General features: G+C 45.4%; 1 long non-coding RNA gene across 1 annotated transcript in view; it reads right to left on the bottom strand.

Moving 5' to 3' along the window:
• Positions 1-13,798, bottom strand: part of LOC308065085 — a 99,641-nt gene that overhangs the window by 22,641 nt on the left and 63,202 nt on the right. Inside the window, exon 1 of the long non-coding RNA XR_013928655.1 lies at positions 1-13,798. This exon is cut by the window's left edge and continues 14,153 nt beyond it; it is cut by the window's right edge and continues 63,202 nt beyond it. This is a non-coding gene — a long non-coding RNA (uncharacterized lncRNA).

The raw sequence follows: 13,798 nt of genomic DNA on the forward strand, positions 1-13,798 counted from the left end.
AAAAACAAAAGAAAGCAAATTATATGCAATTTACAATAAGACGATATATTTAGCTCTGTTTGACATATGTTAGTGATGGGGGCAGTGGATGTTAGATTTAATTGGATCCAGAAAAATGATGAGTATTAGTCCCTCTGGAATTATTCCTGGTGAATCTCCAGGAAGATTCACAAGTATTTTAGAAAATTAAAAACAAATGGGAAAAAAGGAAAGAACAAAAATCAACCCATTTCTTCTTTTCATCTCAAAGATTCCAGTTTCAGATCCTCACAGTCCCACAAGTAATGCTCTAGGATGCTATATTCAAACAAACACGAATAACATGCAGTGACACAAGTAACTTTCTCTGAGTCTCTAAGATGCTAAAATTTATCTCTAAGGTCCTGCAAGGCTTTCCTTGACGAGGGCCAGCTGGCTTGCTGGTGTAGGTCTCCCAGGTGCAGAAAGACACCTCTTCTGCCACAAATCAGCCCCATGCTCTGCTGAGTGATGCCAAAGGGGCTGTGTGCCCACAGCTGCTGGAACAGGTCCCCATCCAAAGCAACACGATGGTCTCTTTTGTGCTTCTGCTGTAAGACAAACTCTGAGGCTTTCTCACATGTTTCTCTGCAGAGGGGGAACATGTCCATGGATCGGGTGGATCACAGCCATCTCCCTGATGTCAGAGGAGCCAGCTGAACCATGGAGGATGGAAAGCTGGAGATGGGCAAAGACCTGGGAGAGATGCTCTGGCATGGCAAGTCCAGCTCCCTGGGCTGTGGACGGTGGTGCATGTAACTCCTTTGGGGATCCAGAGACTATACACTGCACCTGGTCAGCTGCTTGTCCCAGCGGAGTCTGGGGGTCTTCCTCATCTTCACGGTACCCTGGGCCAGGTATTTCTCCTGATTTGCAACCTAATGGTATTACCATCCAGTTTGTGCCCCTTTGTGCCAGTGTCAAGGACATCCTTCTCTTCAGGCAGTTCCTTCACCTCCCTGCTATTTGCTCAGGATATGTTCTTACAGAACTGTTTTACCCTTCCTGTGCTTCACAGTCTCAAATGAACTAAGCCAATTGCCCTTATTATATAAACTTGCTTGAAGAAATCAAAGCCTGTTTTTCTGATCTTCCTACACTTGCCTGCAAACCAGCTCATGTAGCACTTTCTAAAGCATTGACAGATGCAAGAGTTTTATTCCTCATTCCTTGCTTTAGGTGGTAGAAAGACAGACTTCCATGCCTCTCAAACCTTTGGAAAAAAAGGTTGTGTTTCTTTATATTGGTAACTGGGAGCCAAAATACTAGCAGTTTACCTAGCAATTGTGACAGTCCTGGTGGCTTTCTTTGTGAGATGTGAGAAAATCCCAACTCAAAGCTGAGCTGTGGAGGAGGCTTGGGAATAAGTTTTCCTCATCTTAAAGCAGGTATTAACTGTTCTTACCAAGAACTGGCTGTAACATAACAGTTACATGTGGAACCATGCACATTGTGTATGGGGAAACAGCTTTTGGGCTCTCACAATCAAGTTTCATAATTTTTTTCTTTTCAGTATAGGGAATTGTTGGTTGTATGAAATACCCAGGGGCGTCCAAAGAATTTGCCACTCTGTGATGTCCAAAGGACATGTTGAGCCATGCATTTTGCCAGCTGTCTGGAGGTGGACAGGTGGGAGAGGAGCGGGTGCTGTACGTGCTTTTCTCTGGCTAGCCTGGGTACCACCCGCGTACCTCCATGGTGGCATATGCACCGGGCAAGGTGGATGTGGCAGGAATTCAGGGGTTCTGGATCACCATCTGCAAGACCCCTTGTGACCATGAAATGCTAGAGGCAAATTTAATATCTCCCGTGCTTACCTTTGATGATTAAAGTACATGCAGAGATGGCTTCTGCTTTGTTCAGCTATGAGCTGAGGATCCCAGAAGCAGAGGCTTACAGTTAGATTGAGATAGCAAGATAACTCTAATAACTTTGTGTCCTTCAAGGATCCCTCAGCAGAGGTGGGTACAGACCTACTTGCTCCTAATGTGGATTAGGCTGCAGTTACACTGTGATTGCTGCTGTGAGCTGTCAGAACGGTAGTACAAACTGGATCATCACCCAGTACATATATGTGGTGGTGTGTCTGTTGAATTAGACAAAGTTCCCAGTGCAATGGTTACAGCATCTCTGTGTTTCATGCAAAATCAAACTGATGCTGCTTGCCCACACAAGTGCAGGCAGCACAAAATCTAGTACAGATGAGAACTGCATGACCAGATGATCCATGTTTGTGCAGCAGTCCATTGCTAATTAGGAAGAAGGCATGCAGAAAGACATTTGAAGATGAGACCAGACAAATGCTGAGCACAGATGGAGGAGAGGAGCCAGTCTACAGAGTGGGGTCCTACCAGGGTCCTGTTGGGATCCCAAATCTATACCAGAGAATCTCTGGGGTGTTCAAAGCCATGTCTGGCAATCAGGAGAAAGCTGCTTAGTCTGAAAGAAAGTAGAGAAGTAAAATCCATTACAGAGTAACTCTTGAAGCATTATTACATTATCTATAAACTGACTTTAATATAACCACTGTGTCAAGTACCACAGACAATTTACCTCCACTGACTCAGTTCAGCTTTCCATTCAAGCGGATCTGAAAATGTGTAGAGGAATGAAGCTGGGTTAATTACCATTGATAATATACAGCTGTGGGCTGGCTTCAGGGGCACTGGGTTGGCCAATGTGGATAAGGTGCAGCTGTGGCTGGTTAAGTTCAGTGGTTGAGGGGCAATGAAGAGGGAGCAGCCAAGGAAGAAAGGGGAGGAAGAAGCAGAGAGCATATGTTCTGGATGAGGAGAGACAAGGAGAAGGCAGCAGAGGGACTGATGTGAAGAGTATCTTGGTATGTGATGGTAAAAGACCTTGTTGCAGCTGGCTAGTTTGGAGAGTGCTACAACAAAAATGTACAGATTTCTGTTTTCCAGTCCCTGTCTTGAAAAGCAAATTATTTTTCAAAGAATCTGTTTGGCAGCAAGAAGCCATCTCCACAGGCAGGGCTGCTCAGGGTAAGCAGGACAGCAGTGGTCCCTTCTGGCTCTATTTGGACCTCTTTTTGATGCCACTGACACTTGACAGAGCATATTTCCTCCAATCTTTGAGTCCAAAATACTGCAGAGGAATCACAATAATGTGATTAAAAATAGGAAGAAGGGAGAGAAGAGCTAAGAAGCATGAGGCAATGAGATGCTACTTGCAGAGAGATGTGAAAAACACTGGCAAACTGGTGTGAAGGAGAAATGCATAATAGCATTGAACTGAAGATCATAAAGTTAACTGGGGAGTATCTGGGAAGGTTTTAAAAAATGAAGGCTGCTATAGCAGTAGGAGCTTCCAGTGCTGTTATGTTTCTTGTATATGTAGGAAAACCTGAAGGGACGTTTTGGTTTATGAAGTAGCTGAACCTCAGGTGGATATGAAGAAAGGGAGAGTTACGACAGTTAAAAAAAAAAAAAATGTCATCAGTGGCAGAGTCACTGCAGAAATAAGGATTTATCTGGAGATGGGTTATGCAGAAGGAGGAAGCTATCTTGAGGCAAGAGTCTCGTAAGAGTTTCACAGAGCAGAGGCAAGCTGGGAGCCTGGACTGGAGAGGGCAAAGGGGGAAGAGGAACTTCTTGTGGATCCTGCTGTTGCTGAAAAGAAACACTTTGGCTTTGACTGATTGAGCCAAATGAAGCTGAAAAGAGGTAAAGTAAATGGAGACAGCACAGGGTGAGGTGTCAGAGGGAGCAGCAAAATAATGTGGCATGTACCTAGCAGAGGTGTTAAAGAAACAAGGGGACAATCGGTGAAGGTTCAAGGGTGGTTATATCTGGGCATATGGTGTAGATGGGCTTGGGGGCAGTGGAAAACATTGTTTGTTAGGATGCAAGAACCCAAAGACTGTATGTCTGGAGCTGGGCTGGTGCAGTGAGAAGTGGGGTGAAGGTCTGCTTCCTGACACTGTATAAATGGCAAGAAGCAGGGCGCCTTCAACAGCTAAGAGGAGAGTCATTTGCTAAAGCAGATGCATTTCTCTGCTATATGCTGAACAAACCACTGGATCAAATCATGATACAGAATACTATATGATGTGAAACAAAGCAATGAATGTTCCTACTCGAGCACCTTGCTACGAAATGGGAGGTCATTGAGGGGCCAGTCGCTAGTGATGGGATGAAGGAAAAGACTTTAAAAGCGAGCAGATGGTGATATATTTTAAAGAGATTATAAAAAGGGAGAATCCTCAGGGCAGATGTTTTCTTAAAGACACTGGAACAAAGCACTAGCAATGACAAGAAAATATGCAGAAAATGTGTGGCTGTTAGAAGATGGCAACAGCCAGATGGTTCCAATTAACTCAGCAATGACTGCAGAGACAAAGTGCAGCAGCAGGTGGGTCAGGCCTCAGCAGAGCTGCAGCTGTGCATCAAGCCGTGTGTCCTCCATCCTCTTTACAATGGCAGAAACATCTGGCAATGGGACTCCAGGCCTCGCACTCCTCACTTTGTGTTAAACTCCACAAAAAGATCTGCTTTGACCAGTTAGGATGAACTTGAGCCCAGTGGTGAGAGAAACTGGTTCTGGTTACATAAGAAAATGGTGAGAAGCTTGCCTTTTCACCTGGTTCATGAAGGCAGATGTACCTTGGCAGGTTTGATGACACCCTACACCCAGTACTACGCTGACTACACCCAGTAGGAAGAACAGCAAGACATAAGCTTGCCAGACAAGGCATCACACATAATGAAGTGTTTCGGTGGGCCATTTAAGACCTGGACAGACACTTGAGCTCATATAATCACTGGGAGAGTGGACGTGAGGTCTGTGAAAGAAGCAAGGAGGGAAGGTGTAAACTAACTGGAGTAGTAGGAAGGAGGGTAATTTTTTATCTGAAGGACCTGGAAGGAAAATAGGCAGGGGGAGAAACTGGTCAGAGGGAGTACACTAGAGCTTTTAGAAACAAAGAGTGTGATCCTGTAGATGTATAGATGTGGTGCTCTACAGGCAAAGCTGTGGGCAGGGGGCAGCCCCTGGCCCCATCATAGCAAAGGCAACGGTGCTGGCTACAGAGTGCATCTGCAGGGGTGCAGCCCCCTGGGCTCACCAGGCTGTCGCCATAAGCACTCGGGGTTTTGCCAAGCCCAGCACCGCCCTGTGGTTTGGGCAGCAGGAGCCGAAGCAGGGCAGGTTCCTGAAGAGTGCTGGACACGTTTAGTTTGGCTCCTCTCAGGAAGGTCTGTTTTATAGGTTTTGCTCTTGCTACAGTGCAATTTTATCATTCATTTTTACTGTATAGGAATTATCTGCATATTTTTGAGAGAATGCTTGCCAAAAATAATTATTTCTGTTGCTTCAAAACATAAGTCTTAAAAAAGCCAAAGAAGTTTCTTAGCTCTAGTGCTGAAAACGTGGCACTTCTGCAAAGATGATGTCCTCTCCAGAGACACATCGGTGTGGGGTGTGAACACTTCAACAGGCAACCAGACTTTTAAGGCTTTCTTTTTGCAATATGGTGAATGGGACCTGCTTTGCCTGAAACTGTTTCTATTGACAGCACGCACCATCAGTGTTTCTCCAATAACTTTTTTATTGGGATGGTTGGAGCCTGGCTAAAAGTTCAGTCGGGCAATGGACTTATGAATGTGTTTCTAGGAAAAGATTTTATTAAAGAAGTGTAAAAGTGCTCACGCTCTAGTTCCTATTTGAGGGTAAAAAATGGACTTTAAATGAAGCAAAACATTTGAACATGAATGTATGTATGTCATTTACGCAACGAACTTATGTTTGTAACTTATGGCATCTGCTGACTGATATTTTACACCTATCCTCAGTGGCTGAAATGGGAATTCAAGAACATCAGCATGAATACCAACAAATCCTGATATAGATACTTCAAAGTCCTGGTATTAGCCAGTTCCACTTGCCTCCCCTTGGAGATGGTGTGACTTTAAAGTCTTTTCAATCTTTGCCCATCCTGCAATTCGGCTATATTCAACACATGCCTTTATCATATGTCTGCTGCTCTTGAAATATGTTCTCTACATCCCTCTGCATTTATTGCAATGCCTGCTAAGCCCTTTTGTCATGTCTTTTCCGGTAAAATCTCACAGTATATCCATTGGTTTTCAGCAACTTACTTCAACTTATTTTTTCCCCTTAGCTGTTTAGAGATTCATACGGCAACAATCCCATGGTGTTTTCATGTCTCAAATCTGGTACCTGCTGATAATGCACTGGAGATGCTTTCTGAGGGGAATTTTGCTCCCACCTTCTAGCTGAGCTGCAGTTGAAGATTTGGACCGTAACTGTCAAGGAGAATAAAAATTTCACAGGTGGGCTGGGCTGTAAAATCTTGAATTACCTAGGCAAAATGTGGGTTTGTTCTGTTTTGTTGTTACAACAAACTCTTCCCTGGTTTAGAGAAAACACAAAATTCAAGAAATTCGATTGGTTAATTAGCTGCAGTGGACAGATAATAAGAGAAACTGAGGCCATTGCACTGAAACCAGGGCATTTAGCAGTGTGGTTTGTAAGTTTTACATATATAAAAAATGTATAGAACTTTTATTGAAGTCTTTTTCTGTCATTTTAATTCAGAGAGCTGGTGTCATCCTCTGTGCACGTAGCCTGATGGTGGGTTGCAGGAATAGGCAAAAGCTCTGCTGGTGTGACCTGAAGGAACCAAGGGCATGGGGAAGGGAAGAGCTGAACTCTAAGCAACAACTCCCGAGATGTTTCTCCATTTTTGCCTGCCAGGTTTGTGCTCACTGAAAGCAAACCGGTACAGCTGGCAGGTTTTGGCTGGGGTCAGCTCACAGCCACTGCAGAGTGCGCTTTGCTTTTGTCACTGGGCACTTTCAAGGACACATCAGAGTCCTGTCCTTGCTTGGCTCTTGAGCAGCTCCTCTGCAGGAGGAGGCAGAGGCATGACACTTCTTACAGATATTTCTGTTTATCCCATTAGGGAAAAGTTCACCTCTGGACAAATGTGTTTTCAGGCTGATGCTGTGGTAATGTTTAAGGAAGTTGATGGAATCGCCAAATTTATTCATCATGTGGGACCTGTGAATATTTCAGTGTTCTTCCACTGGAATAGGAAAACCCAGCCAGTCACCTCAACCTACAGGCTGGAAAAATAGCGTTTAACTTCTTTATAGATAATGTGATCTGAGCCAAGGTCTTAGCATGCTCATCCTTAAACAGTATCCCATGGGAGGCAGCAAATGCTTTAACAATGAGGACTGTTCACTGATGGGTTTGCCATGCATAGAGATCTTTTCTATATACACACACTTATGTAGTTAGGTACATACATATGTATATAGAAATATATCTATAACTTCTGTATAATCCAGTGTATCTGTCCATTCTTACAGCTCTATACCTGACTAGTATGTTCTAAAGACAACTCATCCCATCCGGCTCACTGTTATCTCCCAACCCAACCCAGGTCCTGGTAAGTACTAGGATAAGGTAGAGAGCCATGAACACCTTTGGCTTCAGGTATCCAGCTTCTTTGCCTGAGCACGTCACTTGCCTTTGCAGCTGTGGGACTAATGTCTCCTGCCTCAGTTGCACTTTCCCCAAATGCTGCCCTGCTACAAGGACACGGGAAGAGAAAGAGAGGAGGTTGCTGGAATTGCTGTCTGGGTAAACCAGACTGCCTTTGCAAAGAGGACTTAACGTACCACAAGCCAAGCAATGCTGGGTGCTGGGGTGGTTACTTGCTGGGACAGTCCAGATAATGCTCTGTAATGGCACAGCCGTGGTTTCTGGTCAAAGACAAAGATTCCCAGTGGCTCACTACCACAATGGTCACGAGTCTGTGGTGTACCCCTTGAGGGCTGGAGCCCAGCACTGGTGACTTGCTGTGCTTTCCTGCTGGCCACCAGGTGCCAAGGCTGAAGGCTGGGTGTAGGTGCCTGTCTGCCGGGGCATGCCCGCAGCCCAGTGCTGCACAGCGAGTGATGGTGGGGGAGATTCCTTGCTGACACCTGCAGGAAACTAGCTCCTTTTCCAGGTTCCTGGGGCAGTGTTAACCTCCTAAATATAGAGACCCCTATAATCAGTGGGGATTGCCTCAGCCAAACCATTTGCCCCTCCAGCCACAAGCATCCGAGCCACTGGCTGTCTTGCTCTTTGGTAGCAATTACACATCCTCTACCAAACTCCCAAGTGCTCAGGTCCTGAGTCAAGCATTTCAAGGGGATTTCCTCTAAAGAGAGGAGACTGGTTACTGCCATGAAATTGCCATTGCCCTTTATGAGCTGCCTGCACTTAAGCTCAGGCTACAGGGCTGTGCTGCTCCTGAGCAGCCCGGAGCAGGTTGCCTTGCTGGCTGGGGTGGTTATAACAGTGCTTTCATACGTGCAACACAAAAGAGGAATCCACTGTTTTACCCTCTGGGGGAAGCTCCGCTCCCTTCTGCCCGCACCAGGGCACCTGTGCCAGGGCAGAGCCACCCACAAGCTAATGGGAGCATAGGACAGGGTTGCCATGAGGAGACTGCCAGTGTGATTTCTCCTGCTCAGGGTTATTCTCCTAGAGAATATTCTCACTGGAGTGGCTGGACAGCCCATGGATAGGTCCTGCAGCGTCTCGCTCACTCCACTCAAGAGATGAAAACTAAAGAGGCAAACCAAAAACTGGATCTTTGCAAATAAAAAAAGTTTTAGGACATTGTCAGGAGGTGTTACAGCTACAGACATACCTAGTGCTGCTGGTGAAACTTATCAGTCTGTCTTGACATAACCCAAAGAAACTAAGAAGTGATGCTCATAGCAGCCCAGTGCCACACAGTGTGTTCAGGTATCGTAAAACACTACTAGCAAACTCCTGTTGCTTTACAGAATTTAACATGAGATTCTACCTTGTACCAAAATTTGTCCCAGTATTGTATTAATTGAATTACATCCAAAGCCCCCTCCAGAAATTGAAGGCAGTCTTCTAGGCTGCTGGGAGGCAAAGCTGGAGGAGACAGTAGGACTTGAACCACAGAGCAGTCACTGCCAGTGTTAAGCAGCTCTAGGCACTACTCGTAGAGCTGGCTGCTTCAGTGAATGCCATTTCCTCGTGGTAGTATCCAATGCTCACACCCTCAGCGCATGGTGGCAAAGATTTGCTTAAGAGGGCCTGCAGGGGAGACAAGACTAGGGTCAGAAGGATGGAAAAACAACATCTACAGACATCAAACAGGCAGCCTTGAGGGATTCTGGCCATTAGAAAAGGTGTTTTCCAGAGGAAGCAGCCTGGAACAAGCCAAGAAGCAAGAAATGAATCTGTATGCTGAACTGGCCATAACCCACAGGTCCCACCCTCTTTTCAAATGCCTGAAAGAAAAGACAGGATTCTCCTAGGCCTGGAGGCCCACAGACCACCCAAGAGGGTGACCAAGAGGCGGAAACTCCTCTTTAGTAATTCTGGTGGCTGCAAATATGGCAGTTGCCCAGGAAGTCTTTGTAGTAACCTTAGTGTGAAGCTTGGTAGATCTAAACCAATGCCCTGAACAGCACCGCAAGTCTGCCAGGCAGCAAGCCCAGGCCAGCAGGACAGGATGCTCTCGGGGCCTCGCCCCCACGTTCTGTTCTACTCTCTTATGAGCACCTTTTTTCTGAGGCTCAGCAGCGTTCTGGGGAACACATAGAGGCCAATAACCAAAACATGCCAGCTTCAAACCAGTCCTTAAAGGCCAATGTAGACAGGTCATTCATCCTGGTGTCCCTGAATGTCCCAATGCAGCAACCTGTGATCTAGCTAACAGAAATACTTCTCCCTAGCCCATATTTGCTTGAAAACAGTCCAGAAGAGGTAATGGGATTTCCAGTTTCAGTGGCTTAAACTCTGTCTTGGCCTGTCTTTTTAATTTCCTTTGGGTGCTGCACCACTGACTACAGTCCAACTTGCATCATTCAGGGTTTTGTCTTGGTGGTGTTTTTTGTGTAGCTTGTTTATTTAGCTTGTTTAATGAAAACTTGTTCCAGGCAGAAAGGCGCAAGAGCTCATGAGGTGACTGGGCCACATACACCTGCTGAGCAACAAGAAATGATGCTGTGTATTTGTGTGAGGTGTATCTCCCTCACCACTGTACCAGGCAAATATCTTTTTAGTTTGAGATTTCTGTCTTTTGCCTCTAAGGGAGAAACAATTCTATTGATGGGGTTAAATGCCAGGCTCTAAGGTACAGAAATGATGCAGGGCAGCTACTGAGGTGTAAGAAACTAAAAACTACTACCAAGAGCCTCCTTATTTTAATCAGTAGGCAAGTTTTGTTTTGATTTCTGGCACACCTGAAAAGAGATTGTCATGCCAATCATTGTCTCATCCCAGGTGCCCATAAAATGGCAGACACCATGCAAAGGCTTGTCACTGAATTAAAGGATGAGAAGCCCATCTTTCCCAAGGCAAGCTGCCTTTGGAACAACAGCACTCGCCATAGATAATGGAGACTAGGACAGACTACATCCACTCGTCACCTCTGCAAAGACAGAAGTCAAGAGGGCTGTGCCCATCTCCTGCCTCTCCTCTTGCACTTGAGCTGTTGGCTGTGTGGGGCACGGCTGTGGTTTTTTGTTCTTTATAAGGCTATGTCAAGAGTTTTTGTTTAACCAGCCAGATGAAAGGAAAAATTGTTTGGCTTTGGACTGAAGTAGTATAAAAAGGAAGAAGTTCTGTTTCTCACCCAATGAAGTAGAATCAAATGAAGTCCACTCAGTTTGGCAAGAAACATGCCTTCTGACTCCAGATTAAATGTGTCATCTCAGGGTCTTACAAGAAAAGAAAAGAATGAACAGCTATAAACAAAACACCTGAGAGGAAGGCAATGGACCCCTACTTTTTTTCAAACTTACAGGATGTAAGAGATCCATATTTGTAAGCATCTCCATCCCCAGAGCTATCCACCTGCATCTGCTGATAGTGCCCAGGTGAGAGGCATTTTGTACTTGGGAAGTGCTCTTACACTCTCTTCCAACACTGCTCACTTTGTATAAATCACAGAAACACAGAATGATTTGGGTTGGAAGGGATCTTAAAGATCATCTAGTTCCAACCCCGCTGCCATGGGCAGGGACACCTTCCAATAGACCAGGTTGCTCAAAGCCCCTTCTAACCTGGCCTGGATGACCTTCCAGGGATGGGGCATCCACAGCTTCTCTGAGCAGCCTCTTCCAGTGTCTTTGTTAAACCCCATCAGTTCAGTTGCATTCCAAAATATCCCGGAAAGAAGAATTCAGCCTTAAATGTCTCAAAACCGATGATACAGTATGTTTAAGTAATGTGCATAGCTGTAGGTAAGTGGAAATACTTTTCAAATAAATCATTACTGTGAGTATCAGATTTTCCTGGTATTCAAGAAAAGGGAACAATATCATAATTTTGAAGAAGCTCTATTAACTTTTGAAACCCATTGGGAAGGGAAGCAATAGTAATGGAAAACTAAGAACAAAAGTTGGATTCTTCCTCTGAAGGAGCAGCTGATGTATACACACAGGCAGGAACACACACCTGCATCTTTTATGCATGAGTATCTTTGTAGAAGTGAAGCAGCATCACAGGAACTGCATTTCCTCTACCATATTTAAATTCTCTGACTAAAGTGAATTAGCCAAAAGATGGGTGCAAGATGTTTCACTGAGCACAGCTTGGCCAGGAAGGAAGGAAGGAAAGAAAGCTATTTTCTTTCAGAGCAGCTACATAAATAAGTAACAGGACTACATTCCTCTGAGACTGTTGTATGCCACAATCTCCTGAATGTAATGTGCAGCTTACACAAAATACACTGGTCAATCTCTGGTTATGTTGCAGTCAGTCAGGTCAGGGGCAATTCCCAAGTGCCGGGGTTGAGATCTGTGTGTGGATCTGAGCTACCTCTGGGGCTGGTGTCTAAGTCATGGAACACTTTTTTCTGAACATGAAGTGCTAGCCAGAAAAGATAGATGGGAACGTGCTGTCACTCTCAAATGAACAGCCATTGCCACAGACGTGTCCAGCAGAGGCATCCAAGGGGGCATCGACCTTGAACTTGGAAAGGCAAGGACACCAAGTATGATGGTGAGGAGGGAGCTGGGGAGAAGCTCAGCAGCCTGTTCTGACCCAGCACAACCATTCTTATGTCTAACTCTGATGTTGTTTCATTCAAAATTACATTCACAGTCTTTAATGAATCAAACCCAGCAACTCTTAGAGTAAACTTTTGTCATACATAGATGTTGTTTCCTTATGCTCCATATGTGCCTGTTCTTTCTTCTCTTTTGCTTTGATCATAGACTTGAAGGGGGGTGGAGAATCATTTTGTTATGTGTTTGGATAATACCTTACCAAGCTGAGCAATGGTCCATGCCCAGAATTTCTAGGCACTTCCTTGATATAAATAAACACTAAAAACTGACACTTCTGAAAAAGGCCACAGGCCAGTAAGTTTGATGTTCATGTAAACATCCTAAGCAAGAAACAACAGAGCTCCAGCCCTTGCAGAATTAGCCAGATGCACTGTTTAAGAGGTATCAACAGTAACAGCCTAAATAGTAGCAGATTCTGTGATTCGGATCTTAAATACCATATGCTTACTAAGAACATGGCTTTGGATATCCACTGAGGCGAGGTGAGGCGAGAGGTGAGGTACAGGGGAGGGGGGTGCTGTAACAAACCACAGGTAGAGGGCCGAGCAGCGTCAGCACCTGCCTCTGCACCAACTCACCCACCACGGGCTCCTGCATCCAAGACATGCTCACGTGCATCCCTTACACTGGTGCTGCGTTTGCTCTGGCATGACCTGGTGGTGGCTGTAGGACACAAGGACTGCCATCTCCTACTCCATATCCACGCAAGACAGTGCCTTTGTGTTGTGCTTCCTGAGCTCTGAAGAGATTCCTCACCTGTCCATGGTGGCACAGTATTGTTGCTCTTCTTCCACAAAATAGCCTCCCATAAAAATTCTTTATGCATGCTGGTGCCCATGATCACAGCAGATTCCAGATTTTTCTTAGAACCGGATACTCTGGGGTGCAGGTGACTAAATTAGTGGGTTGAATTATCTAATTCAAGCTGTGAACCACATACAGCAAATTCCACCTGTCAGCAGAAAGGCCCAGGGGTCTCTGAGGAGGAGCTGAGCAGGGACCCATCGAGGACTGTGTGCTGGCAGGAGACACCAGGCATGGGGATGCTGATAGATCACAGAATGCCGAGGTTTGGTCCTCGGTGTTTTCCCAGTAGCAGGGAGATGGAATTTGCCTTGTCATGCAACACAGGTAGCTCCTGTTCCATCCTTGCTGCAGGGAAGGAAAGGTTGATACACATTTCCCACTGAAGACTGAGTTGTCCATGCTATGTCACTTTTCAGAGAGATGCCTAATTTTAGTGTTCAGGAGGCAGAACTGCTGTAAGATCATACAGGGAACCAGAGCATGATCTTTTCCTTCATTGTATTGAAGAATGTTCTGCATAGCTCTTCAGGAAAAAAGACCCTAAATGCCTTTCCTGCAAAGTCTGGACAAACACCAGAGATTTTCATGCTGATTTCAAACATGATGGGAATCAAAGTTCTCTGTCCTGGAGGGAAGACCACTGAAGCAAAGAAGGGTATGTGATTTTGCTAACACTCTTCACCCATTGATGTCGGTCTGTACCAATGTACAGAGCTCTTGGCTCAAAGGCAAGGCTGCTCATGTCTGTGAGATCCCAGCGCAGGATGGATGTGAGTAACCCAGCAAAATCCAGGCAATATACCTGTTGTTTCCAATGTCTGTCTTGCCCGTGCTCCTGTCACTCTGCTGATTTTGCAGGAGATGGAAAGCTTGTTATG

The sequence above is a fragment of the Falco punctatus genome (genome assembly GCF_963210335.1).
Source record: "Falco punctatus genome assembly, chromosome: 5".
In the NCBI taxonomy this organism is placed as follows: Eukaryota; Metazoa; Chordata; class Aves; order Falconiformes; family Falconidae; genus Falco; species Falco punctatus.